Below are 14103 nucleotides of genomic sequence, written 5' to 3'. Positions count from 1 at the left end.
TTTGATGTTTATCCATTTTTGAGAGAGAGAGACAGAGCATGAGTGGGGGAGGGGCAGAGAGAGAGGGAGACACAGAATCCCAAGCAGGCTCCAGGCTCTGAGAAGTCAGCACACAGCCTGATGAGGGGCTTGAACCCACGAACCGTGAGATCATGACCTGAGCTGAAGTCGGATGCTAAATGGACCGAGCCACCCAGGATCCCCTAAAAATTTGATTTTAAAGCACATCTACCTCATTCTTTGGTATTTGTTTAGAATACATTCAGGCTCCTGGATAATTAGCTTAACCACTTTCTTCATTTGCTTACAATAGGAGCAACTGTTCCTATAGCTTTATAGGCCTTCAGGGCCTTTAAAATATGCAGATGCCTCAGGGCTCATGGGCAAAATACTCAGTGGCATAAAGTAGGCCACTCTTTCCTCGGGATGCCCCTAAGAGCATACTCTCAGCAAACTGGCATGATCCCCTCATGGTGTTAGCTGACAACAGGAAGTTTTAATATAGTATCAGGGAGAGGGATAATAATTTATGGTAGATGATTGTCTTAGAATAACCTAGAAAAATAGCCTGAGATGAGGATCCTTGTGCAGAAAAATCTATAGAAGACCCAGACCCTCCTTCCTGAGCCTCTGAGTCCCATGCCTGTGTTAGGTCATGGGGATGGTGGTTGGCCACAGTAAAATAACCTCAGGGTAGCAAGAAATGGCCCAGTGAATCCCTTAAGTGCTGTACATATTCCTCCTTACCTTCTTATGTAGAAACAGTTCTATCTCCTCTCAACTATCAGGGTCAAACTCCCTCATCAGTGAATGAACTCTTTCTTCACCTATTGATCTGCCATAAGAAGTGACCAGGTAGCAGCCAAAGCTTTAGGTGTAGAGTGGCTTTTACTGTGTCTTCTTGGTGGAAGTATTTCCTCTCTAAAACTCCTTGAGTTGATCACGGGTTGTGATGGTGAATGGGGTCATTCCTACCTCCACCCTGTGGGGACCAGAACCATACTTTCTAGTTATAGGGGACCCAAGACCAATGCAATCACCATCAGTTAAAATTCTATGCAGCATGCTAAAGTAGTGCCTCAACTGTGTCTCTAAGAGGTCATGCCACTGCTTCATCATACCAGTAGCTTCTGGATGGTGTGGTATGTGACATGACCCATAGAGCCCATGATCATGTGCTAACCATTGCCCTTCTTTGGTTGTAAAGTGGGTTCCTTGTTCCAAAGTAATGTTATGCAGGGTGCTAAGCCAATGAACCAGAAATGTATAGAGTAAAGGCAAGCCCATCTCTGAAAGACATATCAGCCCTGGTCAGGATAAATGATTGCTTCTTCCAGGATGGAGGTATTCATCCTTGGATGTATACTTAGAATGTATGTTGCTGGTCTTGCCTTGGGAAGGAGGAAAATTCCTAGGCACTCCTAAGCAAAGCAGTTTCGATCACCCAAGGACAATGTTCCAAAGAAGTTTGCAAGTGTGAGCTATTACCAACAACACCTACAGCAGCCAGTAATAGAGATTTCCAAGCATCTGGACTTTTCAGCCCTTCCCCTCATCTCATGAGAAATAGGGATCGTGTTCTCAGATGGCCAGAGAAGCCAGCCTGGTAAAGTAATCAAGTGGAATATGCCAAGTGGGGGCTGTGGCCAACTTGAGAGCTAACGCCCAGTCTAAAAGGGAGGTGCCAGTTTATCATTGCCAAAATTGTTGCCAGATCTCCTAACTTCTCATGACCACCTGACAATCCAGATCTATTTTCATGCAAAATCTCTCAATTTTTAAAATGTTGACAATCATATCATCAGGTTTTCTAATAGAAAACAGATGAAATAACCAAACTAGGGTAAACGCCGGAGGGAGAACAGTGGACAGTGGATCTATAGGAGCAAATGGAAAATGTACAGCACAATGACAAATCTAGAGTTTTTAAAAACACTCTGAATCAATAGCATGCAAACATTGTAGTCGTCTGCTTGGGCCACCATAACAAAACACTGTAGACTGGGTGGCTTAAACAGCAGGAATTTATTTTCTCCTGGTTTGGGAAGCTGGATGTCTGAGACCAAGGTTCCAGCATGGTTGGTTTCTGGTGAGATCTCTCTTCCTGGTTTGCAGTTGGCCACCTCTCACTGTGTCCTTACAGGGCCTTTCCTTGGTGTGTTCACAAAGAGAGACAACCAACCATCCCTCTGTCATCCTCCAAACCCCCCCCCCCCCCAATGGATTGAGAGAGAGAGAGGGAGAGGAGAAAGACCTTTGTCGTGTCTGTTTTTATAAGGACATTAATCCTATAGAATCAGGGCCCACCCTATGACCTCATTTAGCCTTGAGTACTTTTGGAGGCCCCATCTCCAAATACAGTCACACTGGGGGATAGGGCTTTTAACATATAAATTTGGGGACAGGGGCACAAACATTCAGTCTATAACAGGCATCAAATAAAATACTCAGGTAAAACAAAACAAAACAAATGAAACATGTCCTCTAACTAGCACTGGAACATCGGTGTTTGACTACAGGTACAAACACAACCAACTGCCTACATATAAGGCTGACCTTAAGTCGGCCGCATTTGTGAGTCCTAAGCCATGATGAGTTAGACAGTATTTGAGGATCACAATATTTGTTTTACTGTTTAATTGATTACCCCAAGTTTTCACCCGTAAAAAGAAATAATGAGAAATCTGGAAAAATTATAGAACTAGAAAATATGTTGCATGCTTTTCACTTGAGATGAATTATTTGGTTCAACAAGTATTGACCCAGTAATTTTCTTGTTCTTTTGATTTCAGACTGAGCTCTGCATTTAAAAGCCATATGCAGAGGAGTAGAGAACTCAAAACAATGTAGAACTGAGGATAGAAATAAGGTGTGTAGTCACTACAAATATCAGAGTAAGATGTCTCAGCCGATGTATTTTAATAGAGTTTCAATTGGAAACCATAAAGGGGCTCAAAAAGCTGAAGGCTTTGTCCTCCAGCACCCAAAAGTAATTGCTCTATATCTACAATAACATCAAAAGTGTGGTCCACTAATACTTGAACATCAAGTTTTGCAGTGTTAGAAACGCAAACCTTGGCCCTACTACAGACTCATTGACTCAGAAACACTGGGGATGGTGCTTAGTAATCTGTTTTACCAAGTCCTCCAGGTGATTCTGGTACATACAGCAGTTTGGGAGCCATTGCTCTATATTAACAAGTTGATGGAAACAAGTAGAGGCAGGAGGAGAAGGGTAGAAACTGACATTTCATGGGGCTTCTACAATGTCCCAGGCACTTAATTAGGAGACTTAGCGGTGGCAGATACAAGCCAAGTATACCCAATTCCAAAGACTATGTGTTCACCTCCTTTCATCAAATTCCCTTCCTATACTGAGTGTCCTTCTGGGCCTAAATCTTTCATATATGGTATCTTAATCTTTACAATGGCTCCTGAGAGGTAGGCTCTATTATTCCCATTTTATAGGTCAAGAAAGTCAGGCTAATAGAAGTTAAGTCATTTTCTCACTTTGGCATGGATGGGATTTACACTCAGTTTGAATGGTCGTGTTCTTGCCTTGCCTCCTGCTGCCAAGCTGCTTCCTTAGTTTGTTAAATCTTCTGCCTCTGGTTACCATTACCTACCTACTGCTCATCTGTTTTCTGTGTTACAGGATTCAGTCTTTCTCAACTGGCATGTCTCAACCGACCCACAGAACATAGGAAATGATTTGAGTGACTATTTTCTCAGTTCTCTCAAGGATGGACTTTAGTACCAGGCTACCTGTGTGGTTGGGGGTGGGGGGAACAATTCATTACCCACAATGGACACCTTAGGCATGAGGACTCAATTCTTTCACAGAACCCCCTGAAGAAAGCCTAGAAGACATATGGAAAACCATTCTTATTAACCCATCTGGCATTTCAATTTACTCTTTTCAAGTCCCTCTTTGACTGTCTTCCTTCAGTCAGAAAATGTACCAAGAGAAAGCACAGTATAACGGAGAAAGGACTGAGCTGAAGGTCAGGAATTTTAAACCTATCACCTCTGCTAGGTAGATGTGTCTCACTTGATAATTCATTTCTATTCCCTGGCCTCTGTTTCTTCATGGGAAAATGTTGTCGGGATTAATGAGCATCAAAGACCATTCCATCTAGCTCTAGTATTCTACTGTTCATGAAAAGAAATCAAGCAATATTGTTAAATCATCCAATCATTCCAATGAAGAAAAAAGAATCCAAAGAAGGAAATATACATATCTTCTTATTGTGTATCTTTTTGTGTAATCCCCTGGCACCCTTTGGATATTATTGCATATCGTTTTCTTCCTGATAATAATGGATTTCAGGACACACTTATTCTTCCACAGTGTTCACTCTTCACCAATGTAGCATAAAAATGCACAGGTTTAACTGTTTCTTTGTGTTTCTTTGGCTCCCATGTCACATAAGACTTACATTAAATAAATTTGTTGGCTTTTCGTTTATTAATATATCTTGGTCACTTTAACTTTCACACCCAGCCAGCAACCCTAAGAGGATTGAGAAAAACTTTTCTCTCTCCTGTAATACACACAAGTATTTTCCTCAATTATGTTTTTGTAAAAATCTTTGTTCATAAAATATTTTCATTTAGTATTCGAGCTAGGATTAAAGGTGAGTATTATGGTAACCCTAACAGTTCTTAAGAAGTCATTATGATGTCCCAAATGTGACCTATTCATGGCACTTCAATTGATTTAGTTCAATTCAACCAATTTTATTCTGTAGCATTTTCCCAAGTGCATCCCTGTAAACATTACATTAACTCATGGAAAACGGGCTAGAAATTCCCTTCCAGTGGAAAAGTTAATGCCATGAATGACTAGGCCTGCTAATTAATAATTTTAGAGGTTATGGTGAAATGCTCCTTAGTAGAAAATTCCATTTTGGAAGAACAGAGTCCATTTTTATTCATGATATAAAACTTCTCATATCTCTAAAGGCTTAAATCAGAAGCTATTGTTGGTAGACTTTTTTAAATGTTTCTCCTAGAAGAACAGTAAAAAGTATTGCCTTTTATAATAATTCACCAGCTAACAGTCCATATATTCATCAAATTAAAAAAAATGTCATAAAGAAAATTCAAAATATACTAATCAAGCAAACCTAAGCAAGTTTGCATATTTTTACAGAAAATTAGATTAGTCAAAGTAAGACTCAGAGAATGTTCCAAATCTCTGTCAACTGGGTTGTTTGTAGGTTCATCAGAAGAGGATTTAAATGACCAAAAGGAGGGGGCAAGGAAGGAAAAATCTCCCAATGCTTAACTACTTGCAGGTGCTATCTTAGCACCCAGCCAATAAAGAGTTATAAACAGTACATTCTTTGTTTCATGTTGAGGTCCCTCAGTATACACAGTGAAATTCAGCATGGTTACTTTCAGCATATGACAATTGGGACCAAAGGAACAACTTATAGAGGACAAAAAATGAGAAAGTGGCACTTGGAGAAAGAATTTGGTATCAAGAATTAAAAGGAATGACCTCTTATAACCATCCCTAGGATAGCCAACTCTAATATTTATGTGCTAATAAGTACTTTTGCTATAGCATTTAATCTGTTCAGATATTAGGTCAATAAAAGCATATGCTGTGTTGTGTTTTTTCCCCCCAAAGTTGCAAATACACAAATTTGCCAATTATCTAAAGCTCTCGCAAATAAAATCAGTGTTTTTTCTCTTTCTAAGAATTGGAAGGAACAACCTTCAGGCATGATTAACTAATTGTGACAGACTATACAGACATGAACACTAAGCATATGCATGTCATAGGTATATAAGGTGTTCTATTGTGATTAAGTAGAATTAGGAACAAGGTTTCTCTAGCATATTGAAAATTAAGCTTAATTGTAGTTGGGTTAAATGGCAGGTAGTTGTGTGTTTTTTGTTTTGTTTTGTTTTTTGTTTTGTTTTGTTTTTTGTTTTGTTTTGTTTTTTTGTTTTTAGTTTTTGTCATTTTCCTACATATAATCTATTTTTAGTTTTTGCTATTATCCTACATATAACCTATTATATGATTTTGGCACCCATTCTTTTATTCATTCATTCAGCGATGTTTATTGAATACTTACCATGTTAGGCAATATGAACACAAGTAATAGGGCCGTCAAGATCCTCACTTTTGCATTTCAGTGGGGGAGCAAACATTAAACACACAACTGAGGAAAATTAATGACAGAGACTCAAAAGGTGAGAAAGAATCACCACATGATGAATTAAGGAAAAAATAGTTTAAACAACCAGAAAAGACAGAGGCTGGTGTGACTGGAGTGAGGTAAAGAGGAGGGAACTGTAAAATACATAGGAGGGGCAGGGCCATGGGGAGTTTTGTAAAATCTGGGGGAAAGTTTGGATTTTACTCCAATACAATAGAATGCCATTGGAAGGTTTTTAATGAGAGTACCATGAGAAAAATCTCTGTTTAACAATGATATCTGACAGCTGTGTGGAGAATATATTTGAGAGGTACTTCAATTGAAGAAATAAAGATACAGATTAGGGAAATATTTCAGTAATTCAGGTCAGAAATGTTGAACAAAAATGTGTTTTGTAGGTAGGACCATCAGTATTTGCTCAAGATGACCCTCAGACTCTGACTTTGGATGGAAAATGACTGTGCCATTTCCCAAGGTGGGGACTACTGGGTGAGGTCAGGTAGATGGGGGTGGCAGTGGGATTAGGGAAAGCATTGAGAATTCCATTTTGTATGAGTTCTCCAACTGCAATTGGGTGTTCAAGTCTGAAGCTGAGAATCAAAGTCTAGACTAGAGATATAAATTTGGGAATTTCCAGTATACAGAAGGTATTTAAATTAATGAGAATAGAATTTACTTTCACTCTAACTGAGCCTCTAATGAAGAAGAAAGAGGGACCAGAAAGGAGTTTTAATTATGCCCATATGTTTTGGTTGAGAGAAGGGGAGGAACCCATGAATTAAACCATGTAGGAGAGGCTGAAGAAAAGTGACACAGTGGGAATTGTGAAGAAGTAGGTTTTAGGAAAGAGAGCACTCAATTAATATTAAACAATTAGAAATTGTAGTGCAGGAGAGGCACTTTGTAACAACTAGAAAAAATCAAAATTTTAAACTTTTCTTCCCACTTATCCATTATTTGTAATCAATATTAATATTAAAAGCTTTCCCTGTACATATAGACTAATAAAGTACCTGTGTCATCATCATACTCACCCACATTCATATATATTCACACAGATTCTGGACCTTGCAATAATTTGAATTCCAAGATTCAAGTTCCCTGTTCTGTTCAAGTGTTCTACCCAGACAATCATGCCCCTCCCCCCACCCTCTACTCCAGAATTCTGAGCCCTAGCTCAGTGGGTTCCTTGGGAAGATAGCATGGCCATTTTTGCTGGCTGAATAGGCCTGAGGAGATGAAGAGAAAGTCAAGATTTGTGGCACAAAAGAGGGACCAGGGACACACAATTCAAATGGGCTTTATATTGCAGACATCATAACTCAGAGGGATCGGAGGAGAAAGACAGCAGTGAAGGAAAGGAGCTGATTGAATTCTCTCCGACTCTGTAAAGTAGGTTTTATTTTTGTGGGTTAGCTAAATCTAAATCTTAGTAAGAGAGTATAATACACTGTGAGTAAGAATCAATTAAACAGAATCTCCCTTGAGAAACAACAAACACAAGGGTTGCCAGAGAACAGCAGGAGAGACCATTTTAGGGAATATTTCAGCCGGGAAGTTGTATTCTCTCCACCATGGATTTGAGGAGTCTATAAAACTCCACCCAGCACAGCAGAAAAGATAAAGAAGGCATTCTCCCGGATTACAGTAATGTAAAACCTTCAGCTTCAGCATGAATATGTGAAGTAGAAAATGGGTGGGGTGGGGGTTGGGCACTTACAGAAACACAGCAGATGAAAACTCTATGTTTATGTCTAAATTGTGAACAATTGGTTACAGACTGAGAATTCATGCCTGTAACATGTCCACTGTTTGGCAGGAAAGTGGTTCCTTTCTCCATAGATTAGCATGTGACACAGAAGACATTGACAGGGGACCCAGAACTGGAGTGACCTTGGAAGAAGGTGACCTGAACAGGAACCAGTATAGCCACTTTGCCTTGACCACACCCTCCCAAGGGTTATACAAGTGTCTCTGTGAGGAGGGACAAACATTGAACTCCAAAAATGGCGGGAAAGAGTTATAAAACAAGTCACGAGCTGTTATAAGTTATAAAACCATAAGGGAACCTACAGAATGTCAGAGGAGGAAGGAGAAACATAAAGGGGACCCTAAAGATGCAAATGACAAACTTCAGAACCAGCTTTTTATTTTGTATGTACATACTGATGTGTGCTTTGTTCTAGTTCCAAAAAAGATAGGGAAGTATTTTTAAATTTTGGTTAATGCTCCCCACTTCTTTTTCCTCCCCCATATAATCTATTCCTTAAATCTTCCAGGGTCAAGGAGACCTAGAGAAACTATGTGATCGAATATTTGATTCAGGGAAAAATTAAACTTAGGAATACAGTTAGAAGTTTATAATTCAGGCAGCCATGATAATTACATTACTTGTTGATACTGACAACTTGGCTGAAGCTTCTCCTCTCCAACTTTTTGTAGCAGACAGAGAATTCATGACCCAGCTGGTTAGGGTATCTTGTTTGAGGGCTTTCACTCCAGCCTATCAGCTGATAGAATGCTGGAGATATTAGACCACCTCTGGGATTCTTTTTCAGCCTTGTTCCCTGAAACAAGAATCAAAAACACATATACAGGAGAACGAGGGACCCTAGGATCCAGGGCTAAAGTGTAATGTAATAACATGAGTGAATGACCCAAAGCATGAATCTTCTCATTGTGTTCCTAGCTCCATAAAAAGTAAATGGCTACAATCCTACATTGGACATTAGATCATTGCAGGGCTGAAAACAATGTTTTGTTGGCATAAGATTATGTATTTAACAAAAGAAAGGTTTTTTTGAGTAGAAAGTAGAGGGTGACATCGACTATTTGGATTATCTAGCTACATTGCTACAAGATGAGCTTTTTCCCCCTACATCTTATCAAATCCTTTTGAATTAATTTGTATTGTATTAACAAATATTCTAATGATAAGCCACTTTAGTAAAAACAATTAAGTTGTGCTATTAGGACTAATACAAACAAGTAAAATCATGCTGACCTTTTTTGTTAGCTACATAATTTGTTGACATTCCCCTTGGTTTTAGAAGTCTGTTTAGTAATTGATATCTTAAATGAAGTCTGCACTAAACAAGGGGAAAAAGAATGGAAAAATGTTTTTTGAAGTTAAGTACTGTTAATGGTCTGGATTTCAAGGCAGTTTCTTTAATTAATTGTGTGCCTGTACAATCTGATTACATTGATTACAAAACATTACTTGTTTTACTCCTTGTCCTGTGATATCTATCTATCTATCCATCTATAGTAGCTATACATATAGCTCTGTATCTCTTTCTTTCTCTCCTTCTCTCTCCTGAGTTGAATTCTGATGTTCTTTCTATATTTGCCAAAGGTATAAAAGAGAGAAATGCCCTAAAAGTATATATTTTTTGTACATAATTTTCTTCCTAATGGCTCAAAAAGTGTGTAGGTGGAGGATTTGGTTTTACCCTGAATGAATCATATCTTTAGAATCAACTAGTTCCTAGTGGAAATGATTGTGGGGGATTATTCTCATTTTTACATGCTGAATCTACTGTTATAGAAGCTCTGGGCTGATTCCCAACTTAGTCGCTGACTCATTAGCTGTTATTTTCCCCCACAGGATGTGAGGAGGTGGTATGTCTGGAAGCCATGAACATCCCTAAAGCATCACCCCACCTAACCCCAGGACATAGATTGAGTTTTCTGCAGTACATGGCAAGGATTGGCCCTGTATTTCATCTATTCCTTCTGGAAGCTGAAATAATAAACTATTGTGAGGATGGGTGTAATCGCTTCCTCTTCAACACAGTTAGATAGTCTGTTGCTAAATATTCTATCCTCCTGCCTGTAGTTCATCTCATTTATTCACTCTTTTCTACAATTAGCATATTGGTAAACTTTTGTATGTAGTGGAAAGCATGTTGGAATTATGTGCACGTATAGAGTAAGAAGCTTATAGTCCTTGGAACAGGTAGAAACCTGAACTGAAAAGAATCTGTAAAAGATCTGTATTTTGACCTTGTGGAGTGATTATAATGGGTGAATTGTGCCCGCCCCCCCCCCCCCCCGCCCCATTCATAGGTTCAAGTCCTAACTCCTGTATCATAGAATGTGACTGTTTGGAGACGGGGCCCTAAAAGAGGTAACTAATGTCATATGGGTGGGCACTAATCTAATCTGACTGGTGTCCTTATGAGATGAGGAAATCTGATTATGGGGGTGCAGATATCTTTTCACGTTAGCATTTTCACTTCCTTTGTATATATTCCCCAAAGTGGAATCGTTGGATATTAGAGTTCTACTTCTAATATCTATATATCTATAGAATGCTCTATACTGTTTTTCATAGTGGCTGCATCAGTTTACAATCCCATCAACAGTGCACTGCACCCCTATGTTTAAAGCAGCATTATGTACAACAGCCAAGATACGGAAACAACCTAAATGTCCACTGATGGATGAATGGATAAAAAGGTTGTGCTATACAACACACACACACACACAGTGAAACATTATTCAGACATAAAAAAAAATGAGGACAGCCTACATTTGCAACAACATGGACCTTGAAGGCATCAATGATAAATGAAATAAATCAGAGAGAGAAAGACAAATACTGTATGATCTCACCTTATGTGGAATCAAAAACAAACAAATAAACAAAAACAAACGAACTCCTAGAAAAAGAGATCAGACTTGTGATTATCGGAAGTGGAGAGAAGGAGGGGTACCTGGGTGGCTCAGTGGGTTAAATGTCCGACTCTTGATTTCAGCTGAGGTTGTGATCTCATGGTTTGTGAGATCAAGCCCTGCATTGAGGCCTGCATCAGGCTCTGAGCTGACAGCATGGAGCTTGCTTGGGATTCTGTCTCTCCCTCTCTCTCTGCCCTTCTCCCGATCTCTTTCTCAAAATAAATAAATAAACTTAAAAAAGAAAGAAAGAAGTGGAGAGAAGGAGGAGGGGGAATTGGTGGAAGGTGGTCAAAAGTTACAAATATCCCCGGTTATAAGAAGTACTAAGGATGTAACGTACACCACAGAAACATAGAAACACAGAAAAGGGGTGAAGAGAGAGAGTCCCGTGAGTTCTCATCACAAGGATAATTTTTTCTCTTTTTTTCTTTTCATTATATACACACGTCTGTATATGGATGTTAGCTGAGCCTGTTGTAATCATCTCACAACATATTTAAATCAGACCACCATGCTGTACACCTTAAAATTATACAGGGATGCATGTCAATTATTTCTCAATAAAACTGGAAAAATTATCTATTATATTCTAAGTTTTTGGGAACAAGGAACCACGTGCTATTCAGTTTTGAATCCCCAATTCCCCTCCTATCGCTAATGCCGAGCACTGAGTGTGGTACACAGAAGAAATCAATAAATATGTATTGCACTGGAAAAAAAAAAAAAAGAAGAGGAAATTTGGACCCTCAGAGAGACATCAGGGATATGCTCACAGGGAAGACCACAAGAATGCCGTGAGATAACAGCCATCTGTAAACCAATGAGACAGGCCTCAGGAGAAAGCAAAGCTGCCAGCACCGTAATCTTGGTTTTCAGGGTTCCAGAGCTTCCAGAAAGTTAATTGTGATCAAGTTAGTTTCTGTTGTTTAAGCCACCTACTCTATGGTATTTTGTTACGGCAACCATAGCAAACTAATCCATTGGTGTAAGAGGAGAAGCTCAGCTTTGAAGTACTAAAATCTGAGTAGAGCTTGCAACCCTAGTGTCATGGGGGAAGTTGTTTAAACTCTCTGAACACCAGATTGCTCATTTGTAAATTGAAGAAAATAATAACTATCAAGGCTAGCTTGGGGTCAGATGAATGTAGGTAAAACGTCAAACATGAAGCAGGTAGATAAAGTAATTATCTATTTATTAGAGGTAGGATATCCATTTTATCCCCCCTCTCTCCCTTCCTTGCTCTCTCATTTCTTATGCTCCTAAAACAAAAGTATCTTTCATGGAATCAAATACCCAGCTAGGAAAATGTATCATGCTTACCAGTTCAGCTCAGAAATATGCAAAAGGTGAAGTCTGTTTAGCGTCCCAGAACATTTTCCTTTTCCTCACTCCCAGATCTGTGAGTCACATTTTGTGTAAAAAGTTTTCAGAGTGAAATTATTCCTTGGCAAATCATGTTGTTGAACTAACTTCCCTATCACTCAAAGAGATGACCCTTATCTCTTTCTTGGCTGGAAGAATGTCTTGTGGGGGCACTTAATCTAGTCCAGAATGACTCTTTATGCTTCTCGGGGATTGCCTACACTACACTGCTCTTAGCGTACCCACAGGTTGTGTAAACACTACTGCTCATTTTAAAGAAAAAGACTGTTGTTTATTTTCTTGGTTAGTTGACATTGGTAAATCCCCTCAGTGTGGTTTTATAAAGAGAGACCCAGACAAGCAGTTTTACTAAGAAAACTGGTTTAATACAATGATTCATGAAGCCATGTGCCTAGGTTAAAGTATAAAAAGTAATGAAGTGACTAAATAACATGCCATTTCACCAGGGAGTGTAAGTACAGAACATCGTAACATCTTTTGAATCCATTGAGAACATCAAAACCATCAGTCTGAGAACTTAACAGATTTCCCGATGATATGAAATATGTTTTAAAAATATATGCTCATTATAAATATGCCCTGTTCCTGCCTACCCTTTCCCACCCACATCCTCCTCTCCCTACCCTCCAAAAAGCAATTACATTTTAAACGTGTACTTTAAATGTTTGCGTTGACAATCAATTTGACTTTAAGGTAAGAAAAGAGATTTTTAGTAGCCGCTGAGCTGGTGAAGTCACTCTCATGCTTGCTCCAAGATTTAAGGTGTTATATTGTCGTCGTTAACTAGTATAACATTGAGGGAATTTTATTGCCTTTTTAAGTACCGTTCTTATTCCATTTCTCTCCTGCTCTTCTAAATGTTGATGATAGTTTTGATTTTCATTTTGTCTGACTTATCCAGGAGATGTATTTCATAGTTGCTTTTCATGCTGTAGCATTTCGGCAACAAATCTCTGAAGAAACAATTTCATTTTCATGATGCTTCCAGATGACAGGAGGATAATGCAATTATCATAGGTGTCCATAACATCTGTTAACAATGCATCTAATTGACGTGTTTGGGCAAATCCGACCTGGGTGCCTCCAATGAGCTACGGTGACTAGTTGACGAGTAAGTAACAAGCAGACGAGAGAGGGCACATAGTTTCATGTCCACATGCTCGCATGAGGAAGTGGCCGAAGGGTGGAGTGTGTATTTTGGTCAAGAAAATGTTTTAGTGATGTTTTCTTTTCCGTGTTGATTATAATTCAGCCATCCCAGAAATCTAAATATATTCAAGTTTGCAAGTATTGTTGGCTTTGAAAACCCTGATTTTTTTCCCTCATATACCTAATAAACAGTACATGGGTCTTCTTTTCTGAGGAAAGAAAAAATAATCAAGCTTTATAACAAAAAGAGCCCTATTTGGGATGATTTATGTGTACTCAATATTAGGAAGAAAGGATTCATTTATTTTAGGTGGTAAAGTAATGTGGTATTTGGGGGAATTGGTTTTCAAAAGGCATAATTTTCTAAACATGTTGCCAGAAAATTCCAGGGGTGGATAACTGAGATGTCACTCGTTACCATTGTATTTCCTACTTCTGTCAGTGGGAACAAAATTAATACAAAGAAATCTATGGTAGTGCTTCAGAGTTTAGAGCCAATGGCTATTGTTCCTCAAGAGGCTTTGCTTTTAGAATTTGCCCTGGGAATACCTCTGTCTCTTCACTGAAAATTTGCACCTACATCCCACAGAATGTCCCTATATGAGTCGACCCACACCTCGTGGCTGATGATCATTCCCTCCAAATCCACACTGCCGTTAAGATAGCAGTGAGATGTGCAGGTGCCTCCACGTCCCGTAGACCAATATGCAGAATT

General features: G+C 39.0%; 1 long non-coding RNA gene across 1 annotated transcript; it reads left to right on the top strand.

Annotated features, from left to right (window-relative positions):
• Positions 1-7326: 7326 nt before the first annotated feature.
• On the top strand, positions 7327-9971 carry LOC125911224 (uncharacterized). The gene is made up of 2 exons (XR_007454290.1): positions 7327-7568; positions 9784-9971. It is a non-coding gene; the product is annotated as an uncharacterized LOC125911224 (long non-coding RNA).
• The last annotated feature ends 4132 nt before the right edge of the window (positions 9972-14103 follow it).

This window comes from Panthera uncia (genome assembly GCF_023721935.1).
Source record: "Panthera uncia isolate 11264 chromosome C1 unlocalized genomic scaffold, Puncia_PCG_1.0 HiC_scaffold_3, whole genome shotgun sequence".
Classification (NCBI taxonomy): Eukaryota; Metazoa; Chordata; class Mammalia; order Carnivora; family Felidae; genus Panthera; species Panthera uncia.
This window is presented reverse-complemented; position numbering and strand designations above follow the sequence as displayed.